This window comes from Podarcis pityusensis (genome assembly GCF_964106645.2).
Source record: "Podarcis pityusensis genome assembly, chromosome: 12".
Lineage (NCBI taxonomy): Eukaryota > Metazoa > Chordata > Lepidosauria > Squamata > Lacertidae > Podarcis > Podarcis pityusensis.
This window is the reverse complement of record NC_138037.1, coordinates 1863180-1875508: the sequence shown is the minus strand read 5'-3', so window position 1 is coordinate 1875508 and position 12329 is coordinate 1863180.

The window sequence follows — 12329 nt, the reverse complement described above, 5'->3', positions numbered from 1 at the left end:
AGCTGCCCCATCGAACTTGCAGCCTTGACATCATCAGCACCATACTAGACTGAGAAGTGCACAGAATGATGCCTGGCAGGGGCTGAGGGGGACGAGTCTCCTAATATTCAGGGTGTTCTCACAAAGTGTAATGCTGGTGGTCAACAAAAGAGGTTCAAAGGCTCAAGGCAAATCTTTAAAAATGTAGTATAAACACCGACAACTGGGAAACACTGACCTGCGAGTGCTCCAGTTGGAGAACAGCCTTTGCCAAAGGTGTCCTGGGCTTTGAAGATGCTCAAACTCAGGACAAAAGGGAGAAACGTGCTAAGAGGAAGGCACGCTTGGCAAACCCTCGCCGTGATCAACTCCCACCCGGAAACCAATGTCCCCAGCGTGGAAGGACGTGTGGATCCAGAATTGGCCTCCTCAGTCACTGTTAAAACCGTGTTTATGGAAGACAATCTTACTCGGCTACGAGGGATCGCCAAAGAAGACAGAAGATTCAAGGTGTTGAGCAATGTCGCACGCATGATGTCATGCAGCTTCACACAGCATCACACGCATGACGTCATGATGTTGCTCAGCATCGCCCACAGGGCCCCCTCGATCCCCTTAAGGAGATGTTTATTATGCTTACACGTTTTTAGGATTGTATTTGACTCTTGTAAATGGCTGTGGAGCTTTTCATGAACCCCATAAGCTAAGTCATGCTGACGCCTCTCCCCCCATCACTTTTTAAAAGATGATGAGGATGTCAATCTGCAGAGAGAATCGGGGGTGGACTGGGGGCAATGGGGGCTGGACCCTAGGAAAGGAAAGGTCAGTGGGGCCCAAGCCCACAGGTCCATCTTTGTCCAAATGGCCTGTTGGTGAAAGGTGCCCATTGGGAAAGCCACCAGCTGAAGGTGGAGGTCCTCTCCTCCTTTGCCCGGGAGACGGTCCATGGCTCTGTGCTCCCTTGGGCCAGATGGATCCCTTCCTCCTCCTGCTGCCCTCAGCTGCAGCCACCATCTCCCATCCTCAAGGCAGGAGCGGCCCAAGACATTTTGCTGCCTGAGGCAAAGAAGAAGATGGTGCAATTCCCATTCTCTGCATCAAACCTGACTAGATTGGCCCCTTACCTTTCCCGCCCCGACCTGGCCACAGTGATCCATGCGATGGTCACCTCCAGGCTTGACTACTGTAATTCGCTCTACGCGGGGCTGCCCTTGAAGCTGACCCAGAAACTCCAGAGGGTGCAGAATGCTGCAGCGAGGCTCCTCACGGGGTCTCTGCCATGGGAGCATATTCACCCTGTGCTTTTCAAGCTGCACTGGCTCCCGGTGGAGTACAGGGTCAGATTTAAGGTGCTGCTTTTGACCTTTAAAGCCCTTCATGACCTAGGACCCTCGTACCTACGGGGCCGCCTCTCCCGGTATGCCCCATGGAGGACCTTAAGGTCCATAAATAGCAACACCCTAGTGGTCCCGGGCCCTAAGGAAGTTAGATTGGCTTCAACCAGAGCCAGGGCCTTTTCAACTCTGGCTCCGGTCTGGTGGAACGCTCTGCCTCATGAGACCAGGGCCCTGCGGTGTGGTGTAGTGGTTAAGAGCGGTAGTCACGTAATCTGGGAAACTGGGTTCGTGTCTCCGCTCCTCCACCTGCAGCTGCTGGGTGACCTTGGGCCAGTCACACTTCTGTGAAGTCTCTCAGCCCCACTCACCTCACAGAGTGTTTGTTGTGGGGGAGGAAGGGAAAGGAGAATGTCAGCCGCTTTGAGACTCCTGAAGGGGAGTGAAAGGCGGGATATCAAATCCAAACTCCTCTTCTTCTTCTTCTTCTTCTTTCTGCAGGGCCTGTAAGAGAGTTGTTCCGCCTGGCCTTTGGCTGGGAGCCAATTTGATTCCCTCCCTCCCTCTCTTTCTTTTTTCTTTTCCTTCTCCTCCTGTGATGAGGCTGCATTTTAATATGTTAATGTTTCAATATTTTAATGTTTCAATATTTTAATGTTTCAATATTTTAATGTTGTATTTTAATCTTGTTTTAAGTTGTATTCATTCAACTTGTTTTTATTATTGCTTGTTAGATTGGGAGTTGACTCTCAAGTCAACACTGGTGATGTTCTGGCACATCGCATGGAGCTCATTTCTTTTTTCTTTTTTAGTTTTCTATTTCTATTTCTATTTCTATTATATTCTATTTCTATTTTTCAAATTTATACATTTCATTAGTTTTACAAACAATTTGACATTTCTAAATTTTGACTTCCTTCCCCCTCTGTCTGCGGTTCCTTAAATTATCCCCCCCCCCCAATATCTTCTGCATATACAAATTCATTTAACTTGCTCATTTAATTACCTACTGTAAATATATACTCTTACAAAACTGCGGGTTATTACACTAATCCTGCTAATGTTTTTCTGTTTACAATTTATCTGTAAATATTCAATAAACCATTTCTACTCTTTTATAAAAAGTTTGTTAACTTGATTTCTTATTCTTTCGGTAAGTTTCACCATTACTGCATATTCCGTAAGTTTTTGCATCCATTCTTCTTTTTCTGGGACTTCTGCTTCTTCCCATTTTGGGGTGAGTAACATTTTTGCTGCTGTAGTCGCGTACATAAATAAATTTCTATACAGTTTAGGTATTCTGTCCCTACAATTCCCACGAGAAAATCTGAGGGTCAGAAAAGTGGCTAGAAATGAGTGCTTTTAGGAAACATTTCTAGCCACTTCCCCGACCCTCAGAATTTTCTGCCTGAGGCAGCTGCCTCAGTCTGTCTCATAGAAGAGCCGGCCTCTTAGGAAGAGGTGGGAATGATGTTGGGAAAGATGGAGGGCACAAGGAGAAAGGGATGACGGAGGACGAGATGGTGGGACAGTGTTCTCGAAGCTACCAGCATGAGTTTGACCAAACTGCGGGAGGCAGTGGAAGACAGGAGTGCCTGGCGTGCTCTGGTCCAGGGGGTCACAAAGAGGCGGACACGACTAAACAACTAAACAACAACAGGCTGGCTTTAACAGAGGATGAGGTGAACTCCTGGAGGACAATGGCTTCTAGCCATCTGCTCCACCTCCACTGTCAGAGAGGAGGTTGCAGGATGCCCATCGCTGGGGGCCAGAAGGGGGAGAGTGTTCCTGTTGCACCCAAGTCCTCTAGTGGGCTTCTTCCCTAAGGGACATCTGGTTGACCACTGTGAGACAGGATGCTCAACTAGATGCACCATTGACCTGTTCCAGATGTAGGGCTCCTTTTAGGCTCTTATCTCATGGTGGGATGATCCCTCCTTGCTCTGCTCAGAATTTGGATTTCTGAAAATTGTCCCCTTCAACAACTGCAGCCATTTGCAGTGCAGTGAAAGGCAGAAGCGTCTTGCTGTTGGCCATTCCTGGGAATTCATGTGGTTAGAAAGAATATCCAGAAGAGGCCAAGGTCCCGAACAGAGAAGAACGGCAAACCAAGCTGATGGACTATGCCAAGATGGCAAAGCTGACTGGAAAAATCAGAAACCCAAGAGGATAAAAACTGGGGGGGGGGGGGGGAATATAAACTACATTGGAGCCCACTGTAAGCAGATGGAAACAAGAGCAGGATTTTGACTCACTTGTAGTGTAAAAAATACTATGGCTGTTGTGATTTGATACAAAAATTTCAGTATGGATGACTATGCAGTTGTAGATGATTAAAGTGAGGTTCCATTGAGGGGGTGGGGGGAACTTCTCAGATTCAGAGAATCTCTTTACATAGATATGTTTTTCTTACTTTTTGTTTATCTGTATTTTGTATTTGTAACCCCCCAAAAAAAAGTAAAAAGAAAAGAAAGAAAAGAAAAGAATGAACATCGCACCCAGCAACTGAAAATCCCACCCTGAAACCTATGTCCCCACTGTGGAAGGATGTGTGGATCCAGAATTGGCCTCCATAGCCACTTATGGACTCACTGTTAAAATCATATTTATGGAAGACAATCTTATTCAGCTACAAGTGATTGCCAAAGAGGCAAGGGCGATGAAGGTCGTGAAATGGTGCCACCTGGAGGAAGTGCAATAATGATGGGAGAACGCAAATTATCCTGCTGTGTTTTCTGATGATACTGCTTCCATTTACATTGGAGGATAAGATCTTCCTGCTCTTCTTTTGCCTTCTTTGGAAGCTTGTTCAGATTCTGGGACAAAGTACGAACAAAGGGAGCCCCTGGTAGGAATAAATGCCTGTTGGAAACAAACCCGGTGTAAGTGATTAGTGTGGAGTCAAGAGAAAAGGGAAAACTCATAGAATAATAGAATAATAGAATCATAGAGTTGGAAGAGACCACAAGGGCCATCGAGTCCAACCCCCTGCCAAGCAGGAAACACCATCAGAGCACTCCTGACATATGGTTGTCAAGCCTCTGCTTAAAGACCTCCAAAGAAGGAGACTCCACCACACTCCTTGGCAGCAAATTCCACTGTCCAACAGCTCTTACTGTCAGGAAGTTCTTCCTAATGTTTAGGTGGAATCTTCTTTCTTGTAGTTTGGATCCATTGCTCCGTGTCCGCTTCTCTGGAGCAGCAGAAAACAACCTTTTCCCCTCCTCTATGTGACATCCTTTTAAAGATGTCAAGGGGGAGAAGGGGGGGGGGAGTTCTCAAATAAGCAAGAATTTAGCCCCCCTCCCTTAAGCTCATGGAAGGAACCTCAAACATCATTTAGCCCAACCTCTCGATAGGGAGCCCCCCCAGCCTCTGCTTAAAAACCTCTAATGAAATAGCATGGGGGGGTTAAAAGTGGGGGGGGGGAGAGAACCACGTGCGCCACCTTGAACTCCTTGGAGGAAAAGGTGGGATATAAATGCATTCAATTAATAAATTCCTCCCCAGGAACATAAAGTTCTTCCTAATGTTTAGTCTAAATCCCTTTCCTTGTACTTTTGAGCTGCTTGTTCAGCTCTTACCCTCTGGAGCAACTGAAAACAACCTTTTCCAATCCTCCAAGGAGAAGACTTGTTTGTGGAATTGAGCTGAGACTTGCTGAAATTTTCCCATTAAATTTTCTCTCCCATGCGAGGAGAGCTTGGCTATTTGGTAAATGGAGGTTAGTATGAGGCTTGGGATTGCTACCGTGGAGGGGCGAGGGAGGTATGGCGGTGGGGGCAGATGTTATAGGCGAAGGGGATCGAGATACGGATATGCTCGTACCCCTTCCAATCTGCGCCCCATCCCGAGAGACGAGGGTAGGGTGAGCAAGGAGTACTCACCTCCTTCACTGGTGCTGTGCAATGCCAGGTCTATAGGCAACAAAACCGCTACCCTGCGAGATTTCTTTACCTCGCAGGGGGTCGACCTGGCTTGTGTGACGGAGACCTGGGTGCGCGAAGGGGTAACTGTTACCTTACGAGAGATGGCGCCCCCAGGTTTCTCTGTCCTCCACCAGTCACGGACTGTGGGCCGGGGGGGAGGGGTGGCAGTATTAATCCGGGAAGATTGTCCTTTCAGGGCTCTACCTTCGCCATCGATCCCCGGCATTGAATGTGTTGGCCTAGTGTGGGGCTCCGAGGAGAGCTTGGCTGTCTGGCTGGTGTACCGGCCACCTAGCGCACCATCAGCCACCCTGTCAGGCCTGCTGGAGGCAGTGGCCGGCTGGGCCTTGGAGTTCCCTAACCTATTGGTATTGGGAGACTTCAACTTCCACGCTGATGCCACTCCCTCCTCACAGGCTCTGGACCTGGTGTCTTCCATGGCGACACTAGGGCTCTCCCAGTTTGTTTCGGGCCCCACACATCAAGCAGGCCACATGCTGGATTTGATCTTTGGCACCGGTATAGATGTGATCATGTCTCCTTCGATGAAGGTGCCATGGTCTGATCACTACGCTCTGAAAGCCAGGATTGACTTTCCACCCCCACCCTGCTTAGGTGGCGAGCCGATTTGGGCTCGCCCGCAGAGGCTGATGGACCCTGATAGATTCCGTCAAGCCTTGCGGGACCTTGCTCCCCCTGGCGACTCATTGACTGAGCTTGTTGAGGGCTGGAATACCCAGCTCCTGGCAGCCATCGATGAGATCGCACCTAAGCGCCCTCTGCGACCCCGCAGAAACCGGGCTCCCTGGTTTACCGAGGAGCTTCGGAAAATGAAGTGGGACCTCAGACGGCTAGAGCGAGTATGGCGGGGTGCCCGTGACGGAGCCTCAAGAACATCTTATAGGGTTTTTATGAAAACCTATGAGATGGCAGTGAAGGCCGCTAAGAAGTCTTACTTCTCGGCCTCCATTGCATCCGCTAGCTCTCGCCCGGCGCAATTATTTAGTATAATTCGGTCTTTAACGTCCCTTGAAGGACAGCCAAATTTAAATAACAATCTGACAAACAGCTGTGAGGCATTTGCGAGCTTTTTTGCGGAAAAGGTCCTGTTGCTCCGCCATGACCTCCCTGCCAATTTGGACACAATAAAGGAACTGGAGGCCCCTCGACTGTCCTCGGGTCCAGTATTGGACCACTTTGACCGGATATCTCCAGCCGATGTGGACAGATTCCTCCAAGCTGGAAAGCCCACCACCTGTCCTCTTGACCCGTGCCCGTCATGGCTGATTAGAGCGTGTCCAGACGAGGTGCGGGCCCCCCTGGGGGATATTATCAATTTGTCCCTTGGCACCGGGATATTCCCAGGGGAACTGAAGGAGGCAGTGGTGCGTCCGCTCTTAAAGAAAACATCATTAGATCCCTCAGATCTATCCAATTACCGCCCGGTCTCGAATCTTCCATTCCTGGGTAAGGTGATTGAGAGAGCGGTTGCTGAACAGCTTGGTAGGTTTCTGGATGAAACATCTGCTTTGGATCCATTCCAGTCCGGCTTCCGCGCTGGTCATGGGACCGAGACGGCTCTGGTCGCCCTAACAGATGATCTCCGCAGGCAGCTGGATCGAGGCGGGTCGGGGCTGCTGATTCTTCTAGATCTGTCAGCAGCCTTTGACATGGTCGATCACGAACTCCTGGACCACCGCCTTGCCGACGTGGGGATCCAGGGCACAGTCCTTCAATGGCTGCGCTCGTTTCTCTCTGGTCGGGGACAGAGGGTGGCGCTTGGGGGGGAATTGTCATCGCGCCACTCCTTGGTGTGTGGAGTGCCTCAGGGTGCGATTCTCTCCCCGATGCTTTTTAACATCTTTATGCGCCCCCTCGCCCAGCTTGTCCGGAGTTTTGGGCTGGGTTGCCATCAGTATGCTGATGACACCCAACTCTATCTGTTGATGGATGGCCATCCTGACTCGGCCCCAGACACACTGACCAGATGTCTGGAAGCTGTGGCTGGATGGTTACGTGGGAGCCGGTTGAAGTTAAATCCTTCGAAGACAGAGGTCCTCTGGCTGGGGCGGGACGATATGGGATTGAGGGGGCAACTCCCATCTCTTGCGGGGGTGCAATTAGTGCCAGCACCGTCCGTTAAGAGTTTGGGTGTAATCTTCGATACCTCCCTTTCTATGGAGGCGCAGATTACAGCTATAACAAAGGCGGCATTTTTTCATCTCCGCCAAGCTAAGCAGTTGGCCCCTTATCTCTCTCGCCCTGACCTAGCCACTGTGATCCATGCGACGGTCACCTCCAGACTGGATTATTGTAACTCGCTCTACGTGGGGCTGCCCTTGAGACTGACCCAGAAACTCCAGCGGGTGCAGAATGCCGCGGCGAGACTCCTTATGGGGTCTTCGCTGCGAGATCACATTCATCCGGTACTATACCAGCTGCACTGGCTCCCGGTGGAGTACAGGATCAGGTTTAAGGTGCTGGTTTTAACCTTTAAAGCCCTATACGGCCTAGGACCCTCGTACCTACGGGACCGCCTCTCCTGGTATGCCCCACAGAGAAACCTACGGTCTGCAAATAATAACATCCTCAAGGTCCCAGGCCTCAGAGAGGTTAGGCTGGCCTCAACTAGAGCCAGGGCCTTCTCGGCTGCGGCTCCAATCTGGTGGAATGCTCTGTCACAAGAGACTAGGGCCCTGCGGGACTTGACATCTTTCCGCAGGGCCTGCAAGACAGAGTTGTTCCGCCAGGCCTTTGATCAGGGCGCAGCCTGACTCCCTCCTCTGGCAACCTGCACAGAACTTTGCTTAATTGGTTGCCATCAATTTGATTTAATTAATTTTTATAATGAAATATTTTTAGATTGTGTGATTATTTGATTTTTTGATTATTTGATTGTTGTTAGCCGCCCTGAGCCCGGCTTCGGCTGGGGAGGGCGGGATATAAATAAAATTTATTATTATTATTATTATTATTATTATTATTATTATTATTATTTTATTGAGAGAAAGCTTTGGTGTTCCAGGCAATACACATAGACAAGCCCCTCTTCTTTGATACACCAGACAGGCTTTTCCAATCCCCATCTTTTACTACCCTGACTCCCTAGAGTTGTGCTCTGGCCTTAGGAGAGCTGAATGGACCTCATGTGTTCCTCTGTCTCCTCCTAAATATGGAAGGTGCATTATCTCAGGCGCTCACTGCTCCTTCCTAGGTGTTGCCCCCTCTGCTGTCTGCGTTTCTCACTCCTTGATCAAGAGGATGCGAGTGGCATCTCAAAGATTTGCCCCTGTTCCTCCTCTGAGTGCACAGAGATGGTCTCCCTTTCATGCACATCCTTCTCCCCAGAAGACGCTGGCATGAGCGGTGGGGAAAGGGGACAAGCCTGCTATGGGGAGTGCATGGATAAGTGATCAAGGGGTACTTGCCTCTTCCTTTCCTCATTACTTTTCTCTGACTCTCTCCCCACTACTGGAGGCCCCCACAGCCTGCCAGTCCCCTCTCTAGGATTGTCCTCTTCCCACAGACCCTCCAAGTATCCCTATTTTTCAGGGGCAGTCCTGTATTAACAGAAGCCATCCCAGTTTCTGATGTGATCCCAAGATGTCCCGCTTTGACTTAGGACATCCCTATTTTCATCAGAGAAACATTGGAGGGTCTGGAGTTATGTGACCCCCAAGCCAAGGAGATAAGTTACTATACAACCTTTAGAAGACATCTGAAGGCAGCCCAGTATAGGAAAGTTTTTTTAATGTTTTCTTATGTTTTTTATATATGTTGGAAGCCGCCGAGAGTAGCTGGGGCAACCCATTCAGATGGGTGGGATATAAATAATAAATTGTTGTTGTTGTTGTAGAATAGGACACCCCTATTTTCACTGGAGAAATATTGGAGGTTCCCATTCTGCGTTTCCCCTGGGCTCATCCTTCTCTGCCAGTCTCTGCCATCTTGAAGTCATAACTTCAAGAACTCCAGAAATTTGCGGTGCTACCTCAGGATGGTCAATATCAGGAAAAGACTCACCTTTGGCCATGCTGCCTGTCACAGAAAGACAAGTACAGTGGTACCTCGGGTTACATACACTTCAGGTTACATACGCTTCAGGTTACATACGCTTCAGGTTACAGACTCCGCTAAATAGTGCTTCAGGTTAAGACCTTTGCTTCAGGATCAGAACAGAAATCGTGCTCTGGCGGCGTGGCAGCAGCGGGAGGCCCCATTAGCTAAAGTGGTGCTTCAGGTTAAGAACAGTTTCAGGTTAAGCATGGACCTCTGGGACGAATTACCGTATTTTTCGCTCTATAACATGCACCCGACCATAACACGCATGTAGTTTTTAGAGGAGGAAAATCCGTAGGCATGCCACCCGTAGGCATTCCCTCCATAACACGCACAGACATTTCCCCTTACTTTTTAGGAGGAAAAAAGTGAGTGTTATGGTGCAAAAAATACGGTAAGTACTTAACCCGAGGTACCACTGAAGCCACTCAGGGTTCATTGCAGTCCAGAAACCCTGCATTAAAAACACCAAAAGTCATTTGCAGAATTCCTGGGGGACTCCCATTATTGCAGAACTCAGTTTCTCTGCATGGACTTTCCTGCTACTGGACTGCTTAGCCAAAAACAAAGTTTGGGGAATACGTAAATTGGTCCTCTCTGATACCCAAGACTGCAAGCTAAGAAACTTGGAGCAGGAAGCAACATTCAAAGAGATAAAAGTTGCTGGCCTTCTACCTTGGCTCCAGTGAAATAAAATGAACTCCTTGTGAGGGATCTAAGTCCAAAAGGGAATTGTAGAAACTGGAAGAACCAAAACTTAGAGGTCCTTCCATTCCTACTTGTTGTACAAGGCAAGAGCATTTGCAGATAACCTCAGTTCTAGGTAAACATGGCTACAAATCTAAACTCTAAACTGAATGATTTCACCTGAGAACGCCCCTTCTACATTCTAGTCATAGAAGATCAAATCAAGTCAACTCTATCCAGTCACTTTCACGGTGGGGTCAGTAAACTTGGCAAACTGATTTTCTGTGTTTCTTAATTGTGCTATTTTACAACAGCAGAAGCAACGAAAACAATCCCAATGAAAAGAAAATGCAAGAAAGCAAAGTGGCTGTTCAACGAGGCCTTACAAATAACAGGGAAAAGAAGGCAAGCAAAATGCGAGGGAGATAGTGAAAGATACAGGAAATTGAATGCAGATTTCTGAAAAATAGCAAGGAGAGAGGGTCTTCTTATAGAATCATAGAATCATAGAATCATAGAGTTGGAAGAGACCACAAGGGCCATCGAGTCCAACCCCCTGCCAAGCAGGAAACACCATCAGAGCACTCCTGACATATGGTTGTCAAGCCTCTGCTTAAAGACCTCCAAAGAAGGAGACTCCACCACACTCCTGGGCAGCAAATTCCACTGTCCAACAGCTCTTACTGTCAGGAAGTTCTTCCTAATGTTTAGGTGGAATCTTCTTTCTTGTAGTTTGGATCCATTGCTCCGTGTCCGCTTCTCTGGAGCAGCAGAAAACAACCTTTCTCCCTCCTCTATGTGACATCCTTTTATATATTTGAACATGGCTATCATATCACCCCTTAACCTCCTCTTCTCCAGGCTAAACATGCCCAGCTCCCTTAGCCGTTCCTCATAAGGCATCGTTTCCAGGCCTTTGACCATTTTGGTTGCCCTCCTCTGGACACGTTCCAGTTTGTCAGTGTCCTTCTTGAATTGTGGTGCCCAGAACTGGACACAGTACTCCATTTGAGGTCTGACCAGAGCAGAATACAGTGGCACTATTACTTCCCTTGATCTAGATGCTATACTCCTATTGATGAGGCCCAGAATTGCATTGGCTTTTTTAGCTGCCGCATCACACTGTTGGCTCATGTCAAGTTTGTGGTCAACCAAGACTCCTAGATCCTTTTCACATGTACTGCTCTCAAGGTGTCACCCATCTTGTATTTGTGCCTCTCATTTTTTTTGCCCAAGTGCAATACTTTACATTTCTCCCTGTTAAAATTCATCTTGTTTGTTTTGGCCCAGTTCTCTAATCTGTCAAGGTCGTTTTGAAATGAGCAATGCACAGAAAGAGAGGAAAACGAAAGAATGGGAAAAACCAGAGATCTGTTCAAGAAAATTGAAGACATGAAAGGAACATTTCGTACAAAGATTACCATGTTAAGGACCTAACAGAAGCAGAAGACATCAAGAAGAGGTGGCAAGAATACACAGAGGAATTATACCAGAAAGATGTGGATGTCACGTACACCCCAGGTAGTGTGGTTGCTGACCTTGAGCCAGACATCTTGGAGAGTGAAGTCAAATGGGCCTTAGAAAGCATTGCTAATAACAAGGCCAGTGGAAGTGATGACATTCCAGCTGAACTACGGTATTTAAAAGTTTTAAAAATGATGCTGTTAAGGTGCTACACTCAATATGTCACCAAGTTTGGAAAACTCAGCAGTGGCCAGAGGATTGGAGAAGATCAGTCTACATCCCAATCCCAAAGAAGGGCAGTGCCAAAGAATGCTCCAACTACCGCACAATTGCACTCATTTCACACGCTAGCAAGGTTATGCTTAAAATTCTACGAGGCATTATGAGAAATGGGAGTGCCTGATCACCTCATTTGTCTCCTGAGAAATCTCTATGTGGGACATGAAGCTACAGTTAGAAATGGATATGGAACAACTGATTGGTTCAAAATCAGGAAAGGAGTATTGTCTCCCTGCTTATTTAACTTATATGCAGAATTCATCATGCGAAAGGCTGGACTGGATGAATCCCAAACCAGAATTTAGATTGCCAGAAGAAATATCAACAACCTCAGATATTCAGATGACACAACTTTGATGGCAGAAAGTGAGGAGGAATTAAAGAACCTCTTAATGAGGGTGAAAGAGGAGAGCGCAAAATATGGTCTGAAGCTCAACATTTAAAAAACTAAGATCATGGCCGCTGGTCCCATCACCTCCTGGCAAATAGAAGGGGAAGAAATGGAGGCAGTGAGAGATTTTACTTTCTTGGGCTCCATGATCACTGCAGATGGTGACAGCAGCCACGAAATTAAAAGACTCCTGCTTCTTGGGAGAAA